This window comes from Narcine bancroftii, chromosome 3 (genome assembly GCF_036971445.1).
Source record: "Narcine bancroftii isolate sNarBan1 chromosome 3, sNarBan1.hap1, whole genome shotgun sequence".
NCBI lineage: Eukaryota > Metazoa > Chordata > Chondrichthyes > Torpediniformes > Narcinidae > Narcine > Narcine bancroftii.
In genome coordinates, this window is record NC_091471.1 from 182,141,039 (window position 1) to 182,167,344 (window position 26,306).

The 26,306-nt window shown below is 39.8% G+C and overlaps 1 pseudogene; it reads right to left on the reverse strand.

The window, feature by feature from the left end:
* Nucleotides 1–6,731: 6,731 nt before the first annotated feature.
* Nucleotides 6,732–25,791, reverse strand: LOC138756732 (general transcription factor II-I repeat domain-containing protein 2A-like; annotated as a pseudogene).
* Nucleotides 25,792–26,306: the final 515 nt, after the last annotated feature.

Consider the following 26,306-nt stretch of genomic DNA (forward strand, 5'->3'; position numbering starts at 1 on the left):
ATAAAGATCCAGGTTGACGGGGTGTAACACGAAGCGTCACCTCACTGTTTAGAAGTCATGGGTTGAAGGTCACTTCCTCTTGTCAATTAAAATTACTCCTATCCATAGATTGAGCCTGTTCTGTCTGGCCATCTTCCAACCAGAAATCATGTGAATGAATATCCCAGACTAAGCCACCTTCCAATTGGTCATTCTCCTCACCTGAAGTCGTGACTTGATCCCTGTGCCAGTCTCTAGCCCCAGGCATCTTTAAAAAAAAAACAGAGCATGCGTGATTGTTTCTCTTTGTTAACCTGAGCTGGCTCCTGAATGTGATCTGCAGGTGATGCTAGAAAACCAATTGATAAATGTGTGGCAAATGGGGTGGGAGGCTGAATGTGGCGTGCACATGGGGGACCATAGTCGTTCACCCAGTTTAACAGTTTAACTGCACATACACTTAATTTCGTTAACCCAGTGGTTCGCAACCATTTTCTTTCCACTCACATACCACTTGAAGTATTCCCTCTGCCATAGGTGCTCTATGATTAGTAAGGGATTGCTTAAGGTGGTGTGTGGGTGGAAAGAAAAATTTTGAAAACCAGTTTTAATCGTACCTAATTGACTTATGTGCTCAGTTTCTTAACTCTAAAGGAAATGGGCCAATGACAATTTTTCAAAATATTTCAGTGATAATTGGGTCCAGAGCAGTGGTTCTCAACCTTCCCTTCCCACCCACATAACACCTTAAGCAATCCCTTACTAATCATAGAGCACTGATGGCATAGTGGTATGTGAGTGGAAAAGAAAAAGGCTGAGAACCACTGTGCTATGCCTGTACATTGGTGAGTGGGTGAGGAACTGTTTGTTCTAACCTTCAGTTGGATGAATATCTTCTCTAGGAATTTGTAGTTTGGTGAATTTGCACACTGGTGATACTGGTTCATGGGAATGTGTTCTGTCTCAGGTTTTGTGTTTGCTTCTGGTTGTAAACAAAATTTGAATTTTGTTGCTAATATGTGTTCAGGGTTGGAAGTCCTTGAACACTTTGAAACAGTTCCCTCAACCCTCACCACTAGACATGGTGGTGACAATGTTTGGCATCCATGCTTCATTGGTTAGGGCAGGGACTCTGTGTTACAACTGTACAGGATGTTGTTGAGACTGCACTTGGATTAATGTGTGCAGCTTTGTTCACCCAACTCCAGGAAAGGTAGTGTTAACCTGGAAAGGGTTGCCAAGATGCTGAATATGGGCTGGGACTTTTTTCCTTGGAATGTAAGCAACTGAGGGGGTGATTTGTAGAGCTTTACAAAAACATGAAGAGCATAGTCTTTCCCTTTTTTTTTAAAAGGGAAGGTGAATCTAAAATCAGAGGGCATACTTTTAAGATGGGAAGGGAAAGATTTAAAAGAGAATTGAGGAGCAACTTCATGTTGCAGAAGGTAAATGGTGCCAGTTGCCAGAGGCAGTGATATATGCAAGGATAATTGTGACATTCAGAAGATATTTAGACTGGTATGTAGCTAGGAAAGCTTAAGAGGGATGTGGTCCAAATTGAGGCAAATGGGGCTATCTTGGTTATCATGGACAAGGTGAAGCAAAGGGCTAGTTTCTGTGTTATAGAACTCTGACTTAGTAATCCTATGACTCAATTGCAGTGGTTCTTAACCTTTTTCTTTCCACTCACATAACACTTTAATCCCCATCTCATCAATGCTCTGTTTATTAATAAAGGTTCAGGTGGTATGTAGGTAGGAAGGAAAGGTTGAGAATCATTGCTCTAGACCCAATTGCTTTTTTTTTTGTAAACTTTATTTTTGATTTTTTAATACATATAAGAAAGCAAAATAAAATAACATAAACAAAACCCACTCTCCCCCTCCCACCCCTCTCCCACAAAAACCCACAAGGGGAGCAAAAATCATAGATCAGTTGATTATTTACATATGTTGTGTGATATTACAAACTTACAATATGTTTAAAAAAAATTAAGATATATCTAAACCCATAATTTCTATATAAGGTGACCACATCTGGACAAAAAAAAAAGTATCATGCAAATTGTATATTTTCTCCATATAAATGCAAGATCTCAACTCATCATGCCAGCGGGCTATATTTAACTCTACATTATCTTTCCAAGTAATTGCAATACATTTCTGCGCTACTGCCAATGTTAAATGAATAAATGCCACCTGAAACCTGTCCAACCCTAAACCAGTCAAAGATATAGCATAACCCAGCAAAAAAATTAATGAATCTAATGGTAATTTAATCTTAAATAATTTTTCCAAAAAGACTCTAAATTTTTTCCCAAAATAGTTGAACTTTATCACAAAGCCAAACTGCATGTACAAATGTTCCAGTATGGAGTCCACATCTAAAACATAAATCTGAACTACTAAAGCCATATATTTTTTTAACTTCTCAGGAGTCAAATACAACTGATGTAAAAAAAATTATAATTATCTAAATTATATCCTACAAATCTTCCCATTCTTCCTAAAATATATTAAAAGATAAATCTTCTTCCCATTTAATTCTAGATTTAGTTAAATCTGGTTAATTTATCTTGTCTTGTAACAAAGCATACATATCTGAAATAAATCCCTTTTTTAATGTATCTAAAATTAAAAGCTCAAACTTAGTCAAGTTTATTATGCCATCATTCCTATTCCAAAATTATCTATCACCAAAGCTCAGACTTAATAATATACAAATAAAGAATTAAGTGGTATCCCAAATTTTTCCCCAAGTCTAGTAAAAGAAAGAAACTGTCCATTTTCAAAACAATCATCAATCACCTTTATACCTTTAGAATACCAAATCTTTAAATATAAATTATCCATCGAAAAGGAAATAACTTTATTTTGATATAATAAAGTTTGGGCCGCAATTTTGCCTCCAGAACCTATAGCAGAATTACTTTTGGTCCAAATCGCTAACAAATATTTTAAAACTGGCATATTATATCTCTAACAAATAACTATTCCACTTAAATATAAATTGATGAACTTGAGATTTAGATATCTGAGCCAATTCAACTTTAGCCCAACTAGGAGGTTGGGAAACATCCAAAATCTTATTAACAAAATTTAATTGTGCAGCTTGATAATAATTCTGAAAATGGGGCAGTTGAAGTCCACCTAAAGCATATTTCCATGTCAATTTCTGCAGTGCTACTCTAGCTAATTTACCTTTCCACAAAAACCTCCTTACCACAGTATTCAATTCTGGAAAAAATGCCCTTGGAAGTTGATATGGAATTGATTGAAAAATATATTCATCTTAATACAATTCATCTGACCTATTAATGTTAAAGGAAAATCTTTCCACTTATTTAAATCCAATTTAATCTTTTTAATAATGGTACATAATTTAATTTGTATAAATTTTGATAATTTACATCAACAATTACTCCTAAATACTAAAGTTTATTATGCCATCATAATTTCATAATCTGTTTACACTGAGTATAATCATCATCTGCAACTGGTAATATTTCACTTTTATCTCAATTTAATTTATATCCAGACAGTAATCCGTATTGCTCCAAACACCTCTGCAAATGTTTCAAAGATTGTTCCAGATGTATTAAATATATCAACACATCATGAGCAAAAAAATTAATTTTATATTCATCTTCTGCAATTTTTATTCCTTTAATATTCTCATTATGTCTAATTGCTTAAGCCAATGTTTCTATGACCAATTCAAATAAGTTTGGCCATTCGTCACCACTCTAGCAATTGGATTTTTATATAATGCCTTTACCCAACCAGTAAAAAGTGGTCCAAAATTAATTTTTTCTAGTATTTTAAATAAAAGAACTCCATCCCACCCAGTCAAAAGCTTTTTTGGCATCAAGTGCAATTTGATTGGTCTGATTTCTCAACACATTTATCAAAGTAATCAATCTAAGTATATTATATGAAGCATACCTATTTTTAATAAAACATGCTTGATTAACATGTATCAATTGTGGTAAATATTTAGCAAGTCTATTACTAATACTTTAGCTATTTTATAATCTACACTTAATAAAGAAATTGATACAAAGCTACTTTCAAAGGATCCCTTTTTCTTTGGAATTATTGTAATTATCACTCTCAAAAAAGAATCTGGTAATGATTGCTCCTCTGCCTGTTTAACTATGTCTGTAAATATAGGAGACAAAATTTCATAAAATTCTTTATAAAATTTACAGTAAATCCATCATCTCCAGCATATTTCCCATTTGGCATAGCCTATATAGACTCCTTAATTTCAAAGTCTGTAAATGGAGACTCCAATGCTTTCACATCTTAAAACTGGTAAGTCTAAAGCAGATAAAAGAACTATTCAATACAACCATTATCCTGAATCCTTTCAGAAGTATGCAACTTTTGGTAAAATAAACAATTGATCATTAATTTCCTGTAACCATCAAATCATTTCTGACAGCATTAATAGTCCTAGATGCCTGCTCAGTTTTCAACTGCCAAGCTAACACCTCTATCCCCTAATTCATAATAATGTTTAGATCTCTGAATTAATCATTCATATTGATATGTTTGCAACCTTAGACCCAATTGTTACTGAAATATTTTGCTTGAGAAAAATTGTCATTGGCTCATTTCCTTTGAAGTTATGAAACCGTGCACATAACGAGTCAATTAGGTACAATTAAGTGTTTTTCAAATTTTTTCTTTCCACTCGCATATCACCTTAAGCAATCCCTTACTAATCACAGAGCACCTATAGCATAGGGAACACTTAGTGGTATGTGAGTGGAAAGAAGAAGGTTGAGAATGACTGCATTAGGCAAATCACTGTCCCAAGCAATGGAGCTGTGACTGTGGCAGAGAACAAATTTCGCTTTTGCAAGTTTCGCTTTGGTGGAAAAAAATCGTGAGCATCATTTTTCACTGGAGTTTACCCCACTTACCATTAAATATTCTGTTCAGGTATGGTCTCTGAACATGGGTCCTTCTACTTCTTCCTCTTTCCAGAAGCTTTTCCTACTCATTCACTCAATCATATATATATGTACTTTATTCAGTCTACAATTGTATGATTGTATTGTGTTGTACATGTTACTGTAACAACAGGCAAATATATTGTTATGCATTGTTTGTTCTGTTCCATTAAAAGATCTTTAAGTTACACTAGATTTCTTCTGGGAATTGCCTTGTATCAGTTGCTGCTTTGAATTAATATCCAAAGGAATGCTTGGTGGCTCAACTGTGAAAATTATTTTCAGTAGGTGGTTGCGATGAAATATTTTCTATTGCAGCCTCTTTTCTATGAAGTCATTTTGTCAATACCCTTGGGTATAATTTTAAGACATCAGCATCCACATCACTCTCTCAAAACATCAATCCTAAACATAGACTTAGTAGGGCAGAATGATGTACTCATGGGCTGACATGCAAATGGGTCCTCAGAGGAATTATTATGACTTCATCTCTAAAAATTAAATCAGATACATTCCAGCACTTCATTATATATTTTTCAGAACAGCAGAAGCTACGTTCATGTCCAGGCTCCTTAATGTTTCAGGTGTGAATATGATGTTTTATCAAATCTGACAGCTTGTGTTGCTTTATACCTAAAAGTGACTAATTTGATTCCAAACTTCTTGCCTTCAGTAGTGCATCCTCCTGCTTGCAACATTGACAACCAATTATTCACATGCAATTGCTGGGCTAATGCTGGCCTATAATTAGTGAAAACATCTATAACACTCGGCAGGTCAGTTGGAATCTGTGGAAATAGAAGCAAGGATAATGCTCCTTATCAAAACTGGATCTCAGAAACTAAAATATTATCTTTGTTTCCCTTTCCACAAATGATGCATGACTTACTGAGCTCTGATATTTTCTGATTTATTTCAGATTTACAGCATCTGCAGTATTTTTTTTTCATTTTGTGCTTTGCCATGGTTTCAATTGCAATCAAGAATATCACATCTACATTTAAAATATCTGAACCTTCCTATTTTATTTTGACCATGATAGAAACAAGTCAGCCCTTGGAGGCCTGCAATAGTTTTGTGAGAAAACCAACAAAAGCTTCAGGCACATGAGATACTGCAGATGCTGGAATCTGGAGAAACACACACTCTAATGGAGGATCTGCGTGTTGAGCAGCATCAGTGGTAGAGAAAAAAAAGAACTGTCAATGTTCCAGGCTAGAACCCTTCATCAAGACTGTGGGTGTGGACGAGAGAGAGAGACCTGGTATAATGACAGAGTAATGCTAAGTCCATAAGGCAGAAGAGCAGAAATAGTCTATTCAGCCCATTGAGTCTGCCCCACTTGATCCATTTTCCCACTCAGCCTTCTCCCCATAGCCTTTGATGCCATCACTGTCTAACAACATAGGGGCACTCCAAAGCTGCATTCTTAGTTACCTGCTCTATAGCCTGGACACTCATGAATGGATAGCCAAGTTCAGTTCCAATCCAAACTATGAATTCATTGATGACACTACTGTTCTTTCTGAGTAACTGGAATTAATAATCTGGTTGGGTGGTGCCAGAACAATAATCTTGCTCTTAACATCAAGACCAAGGAGCTAATTGTTGATTTTAGGGAAGGGAAGGCTGAGGTACCATGCAACTATATGCATTGATGTGATGCACGTGCAGAGGGGTAGTACCTTCAGATTCCTGGGAGTTCATATTTCAGACGACCTCTCCTGGAATTAGCACATCAAGGCATCTGTGAAGAAAGTACACCAACACCTGTACTTTTTTGCATGTTGTATCAAACTTCTGCAGGTGCACTGAGGAAAATATCCTGACTAGCTGAGTCACTGGTTTGGTAATGTGAGTGCCCAGGAATGCAGAAAGCTGCAGAAGGAAGAGAGCATGTTCAAGTGCATCACAGGCTCAAACCTCCCATCCACTGAAGATATCTGTGTGAGGCATTGCCACAAGAAGGCAGCCAACATCATAAAAGACCCCCACCACTCTCTTCTCACTTTCTTCTTTGAGAAGAAGTTACAGAAGCTTGAAGTCAGTACCTTTAAGAACATTTTCTATCCAATTGCTATCAGGCTCTTAACCTCCCTTTATAGTAATCATGGACTACTCTAACACCACAAAAAGAACTCTCTGCACAATTGTAACACTACTCTTTATTGCACTGTGGTAGCTGCCCATATTTACTATTTACCTGTTGCATTTGCAACTTTTTAATTTAACTTAGTGTATACTATTGTAGCTCTTGTCTTTGCACAGTACCTGTATGGCTGTAGTAAATAAGACTTTTGATGCAAATGTACATTGTGCAAAGTATATGATAATTAACTCTTTATCAGAGTGGGAGAGGTAGGTAAAGGGTTAATGGGGAATGGATGGACTTTGGAGAGGTGAAAGATTACAGTCAGAGGTAGTTGACTGGCAGATGTGTAGTAGAGGAGGCAGAAGCAAAGGGGTAAAGAGGAGGAAGATAATGCATGCAGGTGGGGTGGGTGGCAGGCTGGACAAAGGGTGTCAGTGCTAGAATCTGATAAGAGAAGGTGACAACAGTGATATTATTAGAGACTACATAGAACCAAAAGGGTGGTGTTGGGGGGGGGGGGGGTGGGGAAGAAAGAGGAAGAATCCAAAGGGGAAATTGGGTGGAGAAAGGAACCAAGGAGGGATAAGGATGAGAATTAGAAGCAAAAAATTCAGGTTTATTCAAGAGGCAATTGGATCTGATGTGAGTTTTATTTAAAGCATGTCGTGGGCAGAATGGTTTCCTCCACTAAACTTTGCCCTGTGTAGTTTCTACTTTTAACTTTTTTTTGCTTTGCCCAATTGCTGTCTCTCCCTCAGCCATGTACAGTACCATCACATCCTCAACCCACACATCCATCTTTTAATTTGCTGCTTTTCCTAATATTTCCTTGATTTCCTGAATTTCAGGAATACTAATGTACCTCACCCAAGAAGGCATTCTTTTGGATTAGCAGGCTGTGTTGAAGACCCCCCCGCCCCTGATCCTGTACTCATCCAAGCTCAACACAACAAAGGTAGGGGATTACAATCAAAAGTGAATGATTTTTCCCTCTGAAGATCAAAAGCACACTTTGAATCTTGAATCTGTTACAGGATCATGTTATTATTAATCTTTAGTTTATAAATGTTTCTGGGTTGGATACAGGGACACTTCTACAAAGATAGATAATACATTCATGTTAGCAGATAAGAAATGTCTTTCAGAGACAGTTCTGCTAATTCAAATTCAATCAGAAGCCATCAAAGCCTTATCATTGTTCAGTTAAAAGCCAGAAAAGACATGATTGTTCTCCATTGAAAGTTTGAATACAATGGATGTTTGTTCAGAAAGGCACCTGTGTACACAAGAAAGGCACCTGCTTGTTAACTGTGCTGACAACTTTGAGGCATTTGCTCATAAGCTTATGGAAGACATGAACTTCAAGGAAAACCAGTGGTGATGTCATATCATGTGATTGGAATAAGTCAAGAAGGCATCTTTAATAATGAACCATGCTTCATCTGAAGATAGAGATGCAGTAACCTTCAGTGAGAGAGGTACTGTTGTGTATTCTCCCTTTGATAGGGGAGGAACACCAAATCAGTGGCTTTGAAGGAAAGGGCCACTTCAGCTGTCTCTTTGTCAAGAGGGGGCAGTTCTACATGTCCATTCATAATGGTCACTTTATTTAATACTTGGCTAGGTTGGTGAAATCATTGTGTGAAACAAGTTCTGAAACCTCTACACAAGAAAGGGGAATTTTGTTTTTAAAGAAATATTCCTCTGAAAGCAAATCTACAAGAATTTGTGAGTTTGAGAACTTTTGAACAGCAGTTTAAAGACTGAATTTCAACACAAAAGATTTCTAAGACTGAACTTTAAAATCACCTCTTTAGAATTATGCCTGATCTCTCATGGTTTAGGATTTGACGCACAAGTTAAGTTTAGAATTAAGTAAGATTTTACGTTATTAATAGTTATTAATAAACATTGTTTTGAAGATACCATTGTCTTGATGAATTTCCATTGCTGCTGGTCTATGACATAACAATGATGATCAGCACAAGACCAGCTAAATCAAGAGTAATTTTAAAAATAAACTTAATTCATTTTTTTTCATTTCTATGATTTTAATTCCTCTGGGAGGACTGACTGCTTGATTTAATTTTTGAAGCAATAACTCAGTGCATCAATTAGAATACATGTATATGGATTTCAAGGTGGCCATTAATAAGATCCAACATTCCAAAAGGTTATTGCTATAGAATTCAGGGGAAGTTCTCAGATTGGATCCAAAATTAGTTTGGTGACAGATGGAAGTTGTTTTTGAAATTAGAAATGTGAACCATTGGGATCAGTGCAAGAACATTTGTTGTTTGCAACATACATTAACAATATTGATAATATAGGAAGTACACCCAAGTTTTTAAATGATTTGAAAGTTGATGGTGTGATTAGCAGTGAGGAGAATAGTATTCAGCTATAGAATGATATCAATGGGTTGGTAAGATGGGTAGGCAAACTGCATATTTAATTTCCTCCTGGAAATGTGTTGATACATTTTGGAAGTACTGATTAAATTAGGTTATACATAATGAATGCTAAGGCATGAGCAAAGAAATATTGAAGAATTAGTGTACATGACCAAAATTCTCTGATGGCAGCAGCATAAGATTGGTTAAGAAGGCAAATGGGATACTTTCCTTCAGTAGTCAGAACATAAATAAGAAAAAGATGACTTTTAGTTAGGCCATAGCAGTTCTGTGAGCATTTCTTGTACGCATTGGAAGGATGTGCTTGTGCTAGAGACTATGCAGAGGATGTGTCTGGGTTGGAGTGTTCAACTATAGAGATTGGATCAACTGGGGTTCTTTTTATGAACCAAGAAGATTGAAGAGATCTGAATAAATTCTGAGAGACGCTGATAAAATAGGCGGTAGGATTCTTTTTTTCCCTTTAACGTGAGTGTTTGAGACCAGTGGGCAATATCCTAAGGCAAGAAATAAGGGATTTAGAGGGAACCTGAAAAATATTTTATTTCACCCACACAGTGCTTGAAATCTAGATTAAGTTGCTGGAGAGAATCAAACTTTAAACTTGTCTCTTAACTTGATTAAACCCATCTTAACCCCCCTTCTGATTCTAAGCACATATGTATGTGATGTGTGTTCTTTGGTTCACAGTTCAATCTCACTTCTCATTCTTCCAAGTTCACTGGTTGCAGGCAATTCTTCTACCAGTGCACAGTGTAATGGAATATGTATTTGGGAGATAAATGGTAAAATTAGAGTAGGTTACATACATACTCATATTTTAAAACAGATCTTAATTGAAATATTGAAGAATTCATATTCGGTGAACTTTACAGAAACAATGGAGAATTTTATGAACATTTCACAAGTAGGTGCTAATTGAAATTATGTCATGAAATGAATAGACATTGTTTGGATTGGAGACTGGCTGGTTGAATAACTACAAGCCTCCTGACCTTTTTAAAAAGTGCTCACAGAAAGGTCACACCTGGGTTTTGTTTACCTAAGACAACAGCTTGATCAAGAGGGAGAACTCCTGTGGTTTGCTGAAGAAGGTGGGGTTTTGTGCAACTGAGAGAGTCACATGGGCTTTCTAGCAGTCTCAGTTGAAGAGAGAGAGAGAGGAGACAAGCACAACAAGCTCTCTCAGCTAGTGTGTGCGACACTGAAAGCAGCTGAACAGAACAAGCCAGGAGAACCTTGTTGGAAACCGAAAGCTCCAGAGCGGCAGATGGCTGGATGTGCTATCTGTCTGATGTTTCTCTTGGAATAAGTAGAACAGAAAGGAATTCTGTGGTAGCCTGAAAGAAATTGGCTATCATCTGGAGAACCCTGATGGGGCAAGTTTTATCAGTGAGACATTGAGGTGACAAATGGTGGTACTTCAGTTATGAAAATCCTGGAAAAACAAATCTCTCTCTGCAAACCCTACAAGAACCTTCCTGAGAGGTAAACATTTACCTTTTGAGCACCAAAGCCTGGTGAACTTTATACATGTTAAATTCTGTGCACAGTATAAGCTTTAGTTGCCTATTCAGAGCCAGCTCTTCAGCGAATGACGTCCTGTTTTGCGGAAACTGCCAAAATGTTCGGCCTGGAAGTCAGCCTGAAGAAAACGGAGGTCCTCCATCAGCCAGCTCCCCACCATGACTACCAGCCCCCCCCCCCACATCTCCATCGGGCACACAAAACTCAAAAAGGTCAACTAGTTTACCTATCTCGGCTGCACCATTTCATCAGATGCAAGGATCGACAACGAGATAGAAAACAGACTCGCCAAGGCAAATAGCACCTTTGGAAGACTACACAAAAGAGTCTGGAAAAACAACCAACTGAAAAACCTCACAAAGATAAGCGTATACAGAGCCGTTGTCATACCCACACTCCTGTTTGGCTCCGAATCATGGGTCCTCTACCGGCATCACCTACGGCTCCTAGAACGCTTCCACCAGCGTTGTCTCCGCTCCATCCTCAACCTTCATTGGAGCGCCTTCATCCCTAACATCGAAGTACTCGAGATGGCAGAGGCCGACAGCATCGAGTCCACGCTGCTGAAGATCCAGCTGCGCTGGGTGGGTCACGTCTCCAGAATGGAGGACCATCGCTTTCCCAAGATCGTGTTATATGGCGAGCTCTCCACTGGCCACCGTGACAGAGGTGCACCAAAGAAGAGGTACAAGGACTGCTTAAAGAAATCTCTTGGTGCCTGCCACATTGACCACCGCCAGTGGGCTGATATCGCCTCAAACCGTACATCTTGGCGCCTCACAGTTCAGCGGGCAGCAACCTCCTTTGAAGAAGCCCACAGAGCCCACCTCACTGACAAAAGACAAAGGAGGAAAAACCCAACACCCAACCCCAACCCACCAATTTTCCCCTGCAACCGCCGCAACCGTGCCTGCCTGTCCCGCATCGGACTTGTCAGCCACAAACGAGCCTGCAGCTGACGTGGACATTTACCCCCTCCATAAATCTTCGTCCGCGAAGCCAAGCCAAAGAAAAGAGAAAGATAAGAATTGCCTGCAACCAGAAAACTTGGAAGAAGTGAGATTGAACTGTAAACCAAAGAACTTTTCTTAAATTTACACACACATCATGTACGTACACTTAGAATTAGAAGAGGGTTAATTTGGGTTATTTAAGTTAATAGAGATAAGTTGGTTTGATTCTGTTTTCATGTTTAAAGATAATTAAAAACAACTTTTCTTTAAGTAACTACTTGTCTTGGTGAATGCCTATTGCTACTGGGTGTTGGGGTCCTTTGGGCTCATAACATTTTATGGGGGCTTGTCCAGTCGATTGAACACGAGTTTTGTGGGTTATTACTTAATTTTTTTTTCCCCCCAATCTAATTTAAAGCTTGAATGTATTAATGGATGTTGATAAGTTTTTGACAGAACCATCACCTGCAGAACCTAAGAGAAAAGCGGAACTGATGGTTATTTCTAAGGCATTAAAACTGATTGAAGTTAAACATTGGATGAGGAAATTACAAATACAGAGGATTATAGTGAAATATATAGGTGAGGGTAAATTTGGTCAGAAAGACTTTGAAGATTTTCCAGAGGATAGGTGAATTGGAAAAATTGAGGGTGCAAGAGGAAAGAGAGAAACATAATTTTGAGTTGCAGAGACATCAATGAGTAGACCAAGCTGAGAGGGAAAGGGAAGAGGCTGGAAAACAGAGGGTGCATGAGTTAGAGTTAGCTGAAAGACAATATCAATTAGAGATGATGAAAATTGATAGGGAGGAAAGAAAGAAAGTTGAAGCTGTAACTCTTGGGGAGGGGTTTTTGCTTAGTAGAGAGGTAAATCTAGAGCCTCCTTTTGATGAGGGAGATATAGATACCTATTTTCAGCTTTTTGAAAAGGTTGCTGAGAGCTCAAAATGGCCAAAAGGAAAATGGTCTTTGCTCAAAAGTGTGTTGAAGGGAAAAGCACAAATTGCAAATTGCTTGACTGCACAGCAAGTGGCAAATTACAATACTGTTAAACAAGCAGAATTGAAAGCTTGAGTTGGTTCCAGAACCGTATAGACAAAAAATTTAGTTTGATTTAAAAATATGGAATCAATCTTATGGATTTTGCTTTGAAGAAATCTGCATGGTTTGACTGTTGGTGCACTCCCAGAGGAATGTCATGATTTTGAGAGACTGAGAGACGATGTTAATTGAGGAAATTAAAAGGTGTGTTCCAAAGGAGATTAAATTATACCTTGATGAGAGAGACGTGGCAACATGCAGCTAGATTGGCGGACCAATTTGCTTTGATTCATAAAAATACATCTCAAAATGGTAGGCATTTTCAAAAAGTTAATGTGGAGCTGATTAATAAACCTGTTCAGAGGGTTAATGTGGAGCAGGATAGTAAGCCTCAAATTAAGTCTGGAGAGAAGGTTGGAAAGGACAGAACTTCTGGATTTTTGTAATTTTTGTAAAAACAAAAACTGGTCATGTTATTGCAAATTGTCTAGTATTGAAAATCAAAAGAGAAAAGAAGGTTTTACCAGAAGCATGTATTCAAACAGTTGAATTTAGGCAGAGCAGATGTTCTATATCTGATAAGGGTGTCATGGATGTTTTCAAACCTTTTGTTTCAGATGGTTTTGTTTCAGTCTTCTTTCTCTTCTTCTCTTTGGCTTGGCTTCACGGATGAAGATTTATGGAGGGGTATGTCCACGTCTGCTGCAGGCTCTTTGGTAACTAACAAATCCGATGCGGGACAGGCAGGCCTGGTTGCAGCGGTTGCAAGGGAAAATTGGTGGGTTTGGGTTGGATGTTGGGTTTTTCATCCTTTGTCTTTCGTCAGTGAGGTGGGCTCTGCAGTCTTCTTCAAAGGAGGTTGCTGCCTGCCAAACTGTGAGGCGCCAAGATGCACGGTTGGAGGCGATATCAGCCCACTGGCGGTGGTCAATGTGGCAGGCACCAAGAGATTTTTTTAAGCAGAGCTTGTACCTCTTCTTTGCTGCACCTCTGTCTTGGTGGCCAGTGGAGAGCTCGCCATATAACACGATCTTGGGAAGGCGATGGTCCTCCATTCTGGAGATGTGACCCACCCAGCGTAGTTGGGTCTTCAGCAGCGTGGATTCGATGCTTGCGGACTCTGCCAACTCGAGTACTTCGATGTTGGTGGAGTCATTCCAATGAATATTGAGGATGGAGTGGAGACAGCGCTGATGGAAATGTTCTAGGAGCCGTAGGTGATGCCGGTAGAGGATCCATGATTCGGAGCCGAACAGGAGTGTGGGTATGACAACGGCTCTGTACACGCTGATCTTTGTGTTTTTTTTTCAGGTGGTTGTTTTTCCAGACTCTTGTGTGGTCTTCCAAAGTCATTATTTGCCTTGGCGAGTCTGTTGTCTATCTCTTTGTCGATCCTTGCATCAGATGAAATGGTGCAGCCGAGGTAGGTAAACTGGTTGACTGTTTTGAGTTCAGTGTGCCTGATGGAGATGTGGGGGGGGGGGGGGGGGCTGGTGGTCATGGTGGGGAGCTGGCTGATGGAGGACCTCAGTTTTCTTCAGGCTGACTTCCAGGCCAAATATTTTGGCAGTTTCTGCAAAACAGAACGTCATGCACTGGAGAGCTGACTCTGAATGGGCAACTAAAGCGGCATCGTCTGCAAAGAGTAGTTCACGAACAAGTTGCTCTTGTGTCTTGGTGTGAGCTTGCAGGCGCCTCAGATTGGAGAGACTGCCATCCGTGCTGTACCGGATGTAAACACCATCTTCATTGTTGAGGTCTTTATTGTTTCAGTAAAGGAGGGAGAATCACAAGTTCTAGTTAAAATTCTTAGGGATACTGGTTCAACACAACTAAACAACTGACACAGGCAAGACAACTTTGATTAATGGTGTTTGAGGTGATGTAGAGTCAATATCTCTTCACAATATAGTGCTAAATTCAGAGTTAGTTAAAGGACCCATTGTGGTAGGAGTAATTTCAAAGTTATCCATGCAGGGGGTCTCAATTTTATTAGGGAATGATTTGGCAGAGGATAAAGTTGGGTCACTTTTGAGATTAACAAGTAGGCCAAGGAAAGATGAGGTGGAAGAGAATTTTGAGATGTATCCTGCGTGTGCAGTAACAAGGTCCATGTCTAAGAAATTATTGAGAGTTGAAGATCCAATTAACAGAGATTTGCCAGATGATTCTGAAATGGTTTTGAAAGAGCAAGGTAATTGTGAGAGTAAAGATTTCTCTTTGTCAAGGAAAGAGTTAATTCAGCAGCTGAGAGCAGATACAAATCTTTGCTGACTTAGGAGACAAAGCAGTAACTGAACAGGAGATTTAAAAAAATGGCTTATGCTCATTACCTAAAAGGTGATTTGTTAATGAGGAAATGGAGACTTCTTGATATTCCTGCTAATTAAGAGTGGGGTGGGGGTGGGGGGGGGTGATTTATCAGGTGGTTGTTCCTAAAAATTACTGGAATGAAATTTTAAATTTAGCCCACAGTACTCCTTTAGGTGGTCATCTTGGTGTAAAGAAAACCATGAAAAAGATTTTGAAACATTTTTTCTGCCCTGGTTTGAGGAAGGATGTTGTAAATTGGTGCAGGACATGCCATTTTTGTTAGGTTGTGGGGAAATGTAACCAGGGTCCTCCAATGGCTCTATTACAGGGGTGTCAAACTCAAATTCACAGAGGGCCAAAATTAAAAACTTGGACTAAGTCGTGGGCCAAACTATATATTTATTGAAAATTTTCAACAACATTTGCATGTTTTCTTTCAACATATGTAATGTTAAACTGTCTTATTAAAATAAATGTTTAATAATAGTTTTGGTTAAACTCTTTCCAGAAGAAGCATCAACAAATGACAAATAAAATATTCAATAAATAATATTTCTCTATAGCCTTTAAGCTCCTTTTAAATGTATTTTTTTTCACAAGCCAACAAGTCAAAAAAATAACAAATTGCTTCAATGAAAATCCAATCTTTCAACTATGAACAGTCCAAAGTTAACCAAAGAAAATATTAATCCAAGCTTAGCTTGCTACACTGTGATTTACTCTGATGCACCTAGGTCTAAACCAGATACTTGGCATCTCTTCTTAGATGCAAGTTCATCAAACTCTGGGGTCAGAATCTGAGCTGAGGAAATCCTCAGGACTGAATGAAGGTGCTCGTCAGTAAGACGACTCCTGTGTGGTGTTTTGTTTATCTTCATCAAAGAGAAGAGTTGTTCGTAGAGATGCGTGCTGCCAAACATTGACAGCATTTGAGCAGCTTGTGCACGGAGTTGGGGCAGTGTGTCGGGAAGGAACTGTGGGAACTGCGCATCGCCGACAGAGTCATACTTTGACTTGAGCATGTTATTACACTGGAGCTCAATCAGCTCCATTTGGAGGTTGGTTGGAGCGCTTGTCACGCCAACCACAAATGGATTGCTGAGTAGTTCAAATCTGCATTTCTGGGCTTCAAAGTCAGCAAATCGTCGGGAAAACTTCGCACGAAGTACGCTTAGTTTTTCAGCAAACTCTGCACTGGGCAACATGGCAGGTGAGATCTGTTCTTTCATATTTGGCAGCACAGAAAATGAGCCATGTTTTCCTGCAGCATCTGAGTCTCCCACAAGCACAACTTGGTTCTAAAAGCCCTCACTGCACTGTACATGTCTGTAATGACGTGCCCTTGTCCCTGAAACTGCAGGTTTAGCGCATCGAGATGGCTCATGATGTCACACAGGAATGCCAGCTCACATTTAAACTTTTTATCCCTGAGCTCTGTTGTGTCTTTGCCTTTGCTCTCCATAAACAGACATATTTCTTCACGCAGCTCAAAGCATCTCTTCAGTACTTTTCCTCGGCTAAGCCATTGCACCTCTGTGTGATAGGGCACGTCTCCGTATTCTGACCCTAACACCTCCAGAAAGGACTTGAACTGGCAGTGATTTAAACCTTTGGCTCTTATGAAGTTAACTACTCGAGTTAGTGTTCATAATATGCTCCATTTTCAAGGCTTTGCCACACAAGGCTTCCTCGTGGATTATGCAGTAGTAAACTGTAAGCTTACCTGCATGATTCTCCTGCATCTTCTCCCGAATCCTGCCCACCAGTCCACTTTTCTGACCGCACATCGCGGGCGCACCATCTGTCGTTAGTTCCACAAGTTTATCCCAAGACAGCATCATTTCATTGAGACATTTGGACACCTCATCGAAGATTTCTTTTCCTGTGGTTGTGCCATGCATGGATTTTAATCCTAAAAGTTCCTCTGTAACGGAAAGTTTCGTGTCCACTCCATGGATGAATATTGATAGCTGGGCAGTATCTGATGTGTTGCTGCTCTCGTCTACAGCATGTGAGTATGCCATAAAATCTTTCCCCTTCTCCTTCAGTTGTTCTTGTAAATTAGTAGCAAGCTCACAAGCATGTCCAGCCACGGTGTTTCTGCTCAGGCTCACATTTAAAAACGTTTCCTTTTTATCTGGGCAAATGACATCGCAAACTTTGAGCAGGCACTTTTTAACAAACTCTCCCTCCGTAAAGGGCCTGGCTGATTTGGCGATCTCTGCGGCCACAATAAAACTAGCCTTTACAGCAGCCTCACTTTGGGATTCTGCTTTGGTGAACATAGTTTGCTGTAAAACCAGACTTCTTTTCATCTCCTCCACCTTCTGGAGCTTTTGCTTCTCGTTCAGAAAGGTCCTGTTTTCTGTCTTTCGTTTGGCCATTTTTCGTAAGGGGTTTATTACATGTGAGTTGGGCGACAGGTCGCAGATGCTAATGAAAGTAAAGAGAGGAGGTGGGGGTGATTAGCGGGCTGACGCCAATGCATTTGCAAAGCATTCTGGGATTTGTAGTATTAGCTGTGCATGCGCTGTACTGGAGCGGCGGCCAGCGGGCCAGCTCTAATACATGTTTGGTATGATCTTGCGGGCCAAATATAATTATATCATGGGCCAAATTTGGCCCGCGGGCCTGAGTTTGACATGTGTGCTCTATTACATCCTATTCCTGTTGTTGGGGAACCTTTCACTAGCGTTATTGTGGATTGTGTAGGTCCCCTGCTGAAAAGTAAGCCTGGAAATCAGTACTTGTTAGCAATTGTGTACAGCATGAAGATTTCCAGAAGCTATACCATTAAGAAATATCAAAACCAAAATGGTGGTAAAGGCTTTGGAAAGATTTTTCAGTGTTTGGATTACCTAAAGAGATTCAGAGTGATCAAGGATCTAATTTTATGTCTGGGTTGTTTCAACAGTTAATTTATGAGTTGGGAAAAAACCGATCACTTCATCTGCATATCATCCTGAAACCCAGGGATCTTTGGAAAGATTTCATTCTACTCTTAAAAATGAGTATTTATTGTTTGGAGAATGGGAAAGATTGGGATGAACGGTATTCATTTATTGTTTGCAGCAAGGGAGGCTGTGCAGGAGTCATTGGGTTTTGAAATTGTGTTTGGGCATCAGGTTAGAGGACCTTTAATGTTGATAAAAGAACAGTGGGTTAATGAGGAGGTGCAGTTGGACTTGCTGGATTATGCTTCTAAATTTAAGGATAGGGTACAAAAAATGTGGAGAGAATTTAGAAATGGCTCAGGGTAAAATAAAGCATTTATTTGATAGGAAAGCTCAAGTGAGGAATTTTAAGATCGGAAGTAAAGTTTTGATTTTGCTTCCAACACATGACAATCCTTTGAAAGCTAGATTTTCTGGTCCATACACAGTTAAGTCAAAATTGAGTCAAAATTGAGTGATGTTGTTAACACTCCAGATAGAAGGAATAAAACTCAGGTGTTTCACATAAATATGTTGAATGGTAGTGATAATGGTAGTGGAGAACAATCTGTATCAGAGGTGTTGGTTGTTGACAGAGTGGAGGAAGTGGTGGATCATGAAATTATGGAATCAAAATCTTGTGAGGGTAACCTTAAAGAACTATGCTTCCTGTGCACCTGAGAACAATCTGTATCAGAGGTGTTGGTTGTTGACAGAGTGGAGGAAGTGGTGGATCATGAAATTATGGAATCAAAATCTTGTGAGGGTAACCTTAAAGAACTATGCTTCCTGTGCACCTGTCTAACTCAGAAATTTTGGAAAATTTGGAGGTGAAGTTGATTCATCTTAAGTCACAAGAACAGTTCAAGGAATTAATTTTAAAGTACACAAATCTGTTTCCTGACATTCCAAAAAAGACATCAGTAATTTATTACGATGTGGATGTCAGAGAAGCAAGTCCCATTAAACAACACTCATACAGAATAAACATTCAGAAAAGTAAAATCATGGATCAGGAGATGGAATATATGTGGAGAAATGATATTATTAGACCTTCAAACTCAGATTGGAGTTCTCCTTGTATTCTGGTACCGAAACCAGATGGAACTGTCAGGTTTTGTACAGATTACAGGAAGGTTAATTCAGTAACTAAAACAGATGCTTATCCTATTCCAAGAATAGATGATTGTATTGATAAAATTGGGAAAGCTAAATTTCTTACCAAGTTGGATTTGTTGAAGGGTTACTGGTGTATGCCTTTAATTGAGAGAGGAAGGAATATTTCAGCTTTTGTTACTCCACCTGGTTTATATGAGTATAATATTTTACCTTTGGCATGAAAAATGCCCCTGCAACATTTCAAAGGATGATTAATTCAGTTATCCAAGGGTTAACTGACAAAAGGCAAAGGAGGAAAAACCCAACACCCAACTCCAACCAACCAATTTTCCCCTGCAACCGCTGCAATCATTTCTGCCTGTCCCACATCGGACTTGTCAGCCACAAACGAGCCTGCAGCTGACGTGGACTTTTTACCCCCTCCATAAATCTTCGTCCGCGAAGCCAAGCCAAAGAAGAAAAGAAGAAACACGTACAGATGCTTATATTGATGACTGGTCACAAAAAATGACACATGGGAAGAACATTTGAAGGAATTGGACAAATTGTTTGCAAGATTAACAAAGCAAACTTAACTGTTAACTTAGCGAAGAGTGAATTTGCAAATGCCATTACTCGGGTCATGTAGTTGCTCATGGCAAAGTGAATGCAATTTGAGTTTCCTATTCCCAATGGCAAGAAAGCAGTGAGAAGGTTTTTAGGAATGGCAGGATATTATAGGAAGTTTTGCAGAAATTTTTGAGGTTGTTCTTCCTTTAACCAACCTTTTGGGAAAAAAGAAATTCGTGTGGACTAGAGTATCAGACAGCTTTAGGAAATTTCAAGGAGATGCTACACCATTATCCTGTGTTAAAATCTCCTGATTTTGATAAACCTTTTTCTGTAGCAGTGGATGCAGGTGAGGAAGTAGTAGGGTAATTTTTATTGCAGAAACATAATGAAATTAACCATCCAATTGCCTACTTTTCAGAGAAATTCAATGTTCATCAAAGGAACTATTTCACTATTGATAAAAGAACGGTTGTCTATTGGGTTTGCTCTGCAGAATTTTGATGTGCATCTCAGTAGCTCTCAGGAACCAATTGTGGTATTTACTGATCACAATCCTCTGGTGTTTATGAATAACATGAAGGACAAGAACAGAAGATTGTTAAAATGGAGTTTGATATTACAAGAATATAATCTGCAAATTATTCATAGCAGAGGTTCAAATAATATTATAGCAGATTGTTTGTCAAGATGTTAAAATTGATCATGTATAAAAATGCTCTCAACATTGTTACCTTATTATAAGATGTATATATTGTGAATTGGGATTTTTAAAGACAGTTTAGATATTACTGAATTTTAACAGTTAAAATTCCTTTAAAGGAAGGAAGGTGTAATGGAGTATATATTTGGGAGATAATTGGTAAAATTAGTGTAGGTTACATACATACACAAATTTTAAAACAGATCTTATTTGAAATATTGAAGAATTCATATTCAGTGAACCTTTTTCCGCTGCAACCGTGTCTGCCTGTCCCGCATCGGACTTGTCAGCCACCAACGAGCCTGCAGCTGACGTGGACATTTACCCCCTCCATAAATCTTCGTCTGCGAAGCCAAGCCAAAAGAAAAAAGACAGAAACAATGGAGAATTTTATGCACATTTCACAAGTAGGTGCTAATTGATATGTCGTCATGAAATTAATAGATATTGTTTGGATTGCAGACAGGCTGACTGATTGTGGAAATTGTGGAACAACAAATCTCTTTGCAAACCCTACAAGAACCTTCCTGAGCGGTAAACATTTACCTTTCGAGCACCAAAGCCTGGTGAACTTTTTACATGTTAAATTCTGTGCACAGTATAAGAATTGCCTGCATCCAGAGAACTTGGAAGAAGTGAGATTGAACTGTAAATTGAAGGACTTTTCTTAAATTTACACAGACATTATACAAGTGTTCTTAGAATTAGAAGGGGGTTAATTTGGGTTATTTTAGTTAATAGATATAAGTTAGTTTGATTCTGTTTTCATATTTAAAGATAATTTAAAAACAACTTTTATTTAAGTAACTACTTGTTTTGGTAAAGGTCTATTGCTGCTCAGTCGGAGTCATTTGGGCTCGTAACAACAGAGTTTAACATGTATAAAGTTCTCCAGGCTTTGGTGCTTGAAAGGTAATTGTTTACCACTCAGGAAGTTTCTTGCAGGGTTTGCAGAGAGAGTTATGCTCCAGGATTTCCACAACTGAGGTATCACCATTAGTCACCTCAATTTCTTGCTGATGAAACTTGCCCGATTAGGGTTCTCCAGATGATAACCTCTTTCTTTCAGGCTACCACAGAGTTCTTTTCTGTTCTACTTATTCCAAGAGAAACATTAGACAGATAGCACATCCAGCCAACCACCACTCTGGAGCTTTTTGTTTCCAACAATCTTCTCCTGGCTTGCACTGTTCAGCTGCTTTCAGTGTCACACACTAGCTGAGATCTCGATCTCTCTCTCGATCTCTCTCTCGATCTCTCTCTCGATCTCTCTCTCGATCTCTCTCTCGATCTCTCTCTCGATCTCTCTCTCGATCTCTCTCTCGATCTCTCTCTCGATCTCTCTCTCGATCTCTCTCTCGATCTCTCTCTCGATCTCTCTCTCGATCTCTCTCTCGATCTCTCTCTCGATCTCTCTCTCGATCTCTCTCTCGATCTCTCTCTCGATCTCTCTCTCGATCTCTCTCTCGATCTCTCTCTCGATCTCTCTCTCGATCTCTCTCTCGATCTCTCTCTCGATCTCTCTCTCGATCTCTCTCTCGATCTCTCTCTCGATCTCTCTCTCGATCTCTCTCTCGATCTCTCTCTCGATCTCTCTCTCGATCTCTCAATCTCACACTCGATCAATCTGCTAGAAAGGCCATGTGATTCTCTCACTTGCAAAATCTTCCACCACCTTCAGGAAATAACAGGAGTTATCCCTCTTGGTCAAGCTGTTGTATTAGGTAAACAAAATCCAGGAGTGACCTTCATGTGAGCACTTTGTAGAAAGGTCAGAAGCCTTGTAAACAGATGAAGTGTCTCCATTCCAAGCAACAGTCTCTTCATTTTGACATCATTTCAATTAGCACCTACTTGTGAACTGTGCATACCCTTCTCCATAGTTTCTGTAAAGTCCACTGAATATGAATTCTTCAGTATTTCAAATAAGATCTGTTCCAAAATGTGTGTATGTATGTATGTAACCTACTCTAATTTTACCAATTTTTCCTCCCAAATACATATTCCATTACATTACCACATCATTGCTCAAGATTGTCTGAAATAGACCATGGGACCAAATCCTTGCTGCACGCAGTCCTGCCATCATCAATTGATGTGTGTAGAAATGTACATTATGCAAGTTTAAGAAGAGCACATTAAATGCACCCATATTGTACAGAAACATACATGTGAACTTAATGCAATCAATGATTATTGTTGTGGGGTCTGGGGGAGGAACAGAATATGCCCTTGTTATTCCTCAGAATTCAAGTAACTCTGCCCGTCTCTCTACTCTTCCACAGGTAGATTTTAAACATTTCTGCTCCTGGTTTTGTATCCACAGAATGCAAATTGAGACCACTGAGGTCAGCAGAACCTGCTGAATTTTCCACCCATTAATTTTATGTCAATGAAAAATTAGATTTGAGTTAATGCCTGGTGTGTGAGAACAGTGGAAACATTTATCACTGCTCTGAGCCAGCTGCCATGCTAAAGCATGCAGGGAAGAACTGAGTCTCTTTGCTCTTTTTAGCAACGTCATTGGTTCACTCAGAATATTTTTATAATTTAGTTTTGCTTTTCAATTGAAACAGTATTTCCTTCAAGGATCGAGGTTAGCTCACCATAAAGAGCAAAAATTGCTTGTTCAGGACTATGATTCCTTGTTAAAGGACAATTATAATAAAGAAGCAATTTTGCTCATGATGGGATAAATAGACTGGGCTCATTACGCAGAGTTAGGCTTTGTGATTGTTTACTAAGTGAGGAAACAGCTTCACATTTTCACCAGAGTACTGGTGGAGGAGTCCAAAGTCACATAATATCGATATAAGCAGGTTGCTCATCCCATTGAGTTTGTTCTGTCCTTCTACCCTCAAAATCAGAATTTATTGTCATGAACAAGTCACAAAATTGTTTTGCAGCAGTATCATGGTGTAAACATTCACATAAAACCACATTACAACAATAAATAAAAATAGTGCATGAAAAGTCAAAGTGAGGCCGTGTCTGCTTATGGGACAGTTCAGGAATCTAATGGCAGCAGGGAAAAAGCTGATCTTGTGCCACTGAGTGCTCGTCTTTAGGCTCCTGTACCTTTTCCACGATGGGAGCAGTATGAAGAGGGCATGACCTGGGTGGTGGTGGACCTTGAGGTTAGAGGCTGCTTTCTGCCTCTTGTAAGTGTCCTCAATGGAGTGAAGTCTGGTGCCTGTGGTGTCGGAGGCTGAACATGTGTCACAAAATTTGTTATTTGTGGCATTGCAGGTGCAAAATTGCTATAAATTGCATTTAAAAAAAATGAAATGCCAATGAAAAGTGGTTTATTGTCCATTCAGAAATCTGATGATAGAGGGAAAAATGTTTTTGTACTATTGAGTGATCATCTTCAGGCTCCTGTACTTCCTTTCTGATGGTAACAGTGTGAAGAGGGCATGGCCTGGGTGATGAGTGTCATTGAGAATAGACCATAGATTCTCAAAATGGGACATGGGAATATTTTGGTGGGGTATAGGAATATTTTGGAAAATAAATAAAAGTTGATTTGGGGGAAAATAAAACATGTTGGTGTGAAAGATGTGACCTGGCAATACTGTCACTACAACACAATTGTGGCAACTTCCAACTAAAATCACTTTGCCCTTTTTATTTTCATAATGTGTTTTTGGTCTTGGGATATTTCTCTTATTTTAACTGTTGTTACCGCTTTTTTTCTGCCCGGTTTTATTTTTATCCATTCCAAATTTTCTCATTGGCGATGAGGATTCCTCATTATTTCAACAATCATTTCTCTGTCCATACCCCTTAACTTTTTCAGTTCAGTAGTGAGTGAGACCTGTATCTGTATGTACCTGAGAGCACTAGTGTATTGATGATAAATGGAGGGGGGGGGGGGGGGAACGTCCCAGGTGCCAGCCAGAGGGGGATGCCAAAATTGGGGGGAAAATAAGGACCCCAGAAAGTAAAGCACAAGGCTAGTGCAGTTTTGATACACTCTGAGAGGGGAAAAAAAAGTCAGAAATCGTGCATTTTTTATGATTTTTTTCTACAGTCAATATTCTTCCTTTGATTCGATCATTATTTTTATTACATTTTTCAATTTGAAGGCATAATAAAATATTGATTAATCTGTTTCAGAGAGCTTGTCCTGGTGTATATTCAAAATGAGCAGATCAAGCATGCAAAAAGTTCATCAATATTCAGTGGAATTCTTGAAGTTGGGGTTTATACCTGCTGTACACCATGAATGTACACTCTCTTGCCTATTAAGCCAACAGAGTTTGACAAAGGAAACAATGAAAGCAGGCTGTCTTGAAGCTAATTTGAGGGGAAAACATCCTAACCATGTCGATTCAGAATTGGAATATTTTAAATCACAGAGAAGTTTGAAAATTGATCAAAAATCATTTCATTATTTGTAGTGCAAACTACAGCCCTGAATCAAACCCTATGAAATTTCTCTGCTGATAGCAAAACATGGGAAGAATCATATGATTGGGGAGGAACTGATTACACCCGTAATAAATTTAGCGGCAGCTACATTGCTAACTGGAATAATACACAACCAGATGGGTTGAGCTCAGTGTGCAGAACTGATTTACTGCAGGCTGCCTGGCTGGCCTTATACTCCCAGCCCGGACCTGGCTGAGAACTGCGCTGGGGGCGCTGACGTCACCAGGGCGTCACATGGGTCCCCAAGCATGGGCTTCTGAGCCTGGTGTCGAGGTTGAAGGGGAAACCCCCGACGGTGCCATTTTGGCTGGCTGGCTGCCCCCCGAGAACCAGCGCCGATATCCTTTATAGTTGGGTGACCTCGCTTCTTGGGCTGGGCTACCACTACTGGTTCGGTGGGGTTGAGGTGTGCTGGCTTCAGTCTGTCCACAGTAAACAGTTCCCTCCTACCGCCGATGTCCAGCGTGAACTTGGACCCTGAACACTGGATGACTTTGTACGGCTCTTCGTAAGACCTCTGCATAGGTACTGTGAACGGGCCTCACCAAATAAAAATGTACTCTGTGCTGTGCTGCTCACTGGGGACATAAGTGACTCGTGTGCTGTGTCTGGGCGGCAGTGGATGTGCGAAGGAGCCCAACTGGGCCTGGAGGTGGGGAATAGCTCATGCAGTGACTGCTGGGAGTTGTGAGGTGCGTTGACGAACTCACCGAGTAGCACTAGTGGTGCGCCATAGACCAACTCGGCTGATGATGCCTGTAGATCTTTGGGCATCGAGTAGATGCCTAGGAGTACCCAAGACAGTTCATCCACCCATTCGGGACAGGTGCCAACTTAAGGTGGTGGTGTAGTCGCTCGACCAGCCCATTGGCCTGCGGGTGATAGGCCATGGTGCAGTGTAACTTGATCCACAGCCTGTGGTGAGCTGTGCCTAGAGCGCAGAGGTGAACTGGGCACCCCGATCGCTGGTGAGATGATTCGGGATGCTGAAAAGGGCGACCCAACTGTGCAACAGCACTCGGGAGCAGGAGTGCGTGGAGGCGTCTGGCATCGGGATCGCCTTGGGCCAATGAGTGGTGCAGTCCACCACCGTGAAAAGGTAACGGTTACCCCGCGCAATGCCTGAGATGAAATGGTTATAGAAATTGACCATACCCGTGAACTCCTACAGCCCCTTGAGGTTGTCTGGGCGTAGGAACACCTTGATTGCGGCGACCTTCGTAGCATTGGGCGTGGCTCCTTTGGCCATGATGGTATGGCCCAGGAACTGCATGAACTCTTTCCCGAAT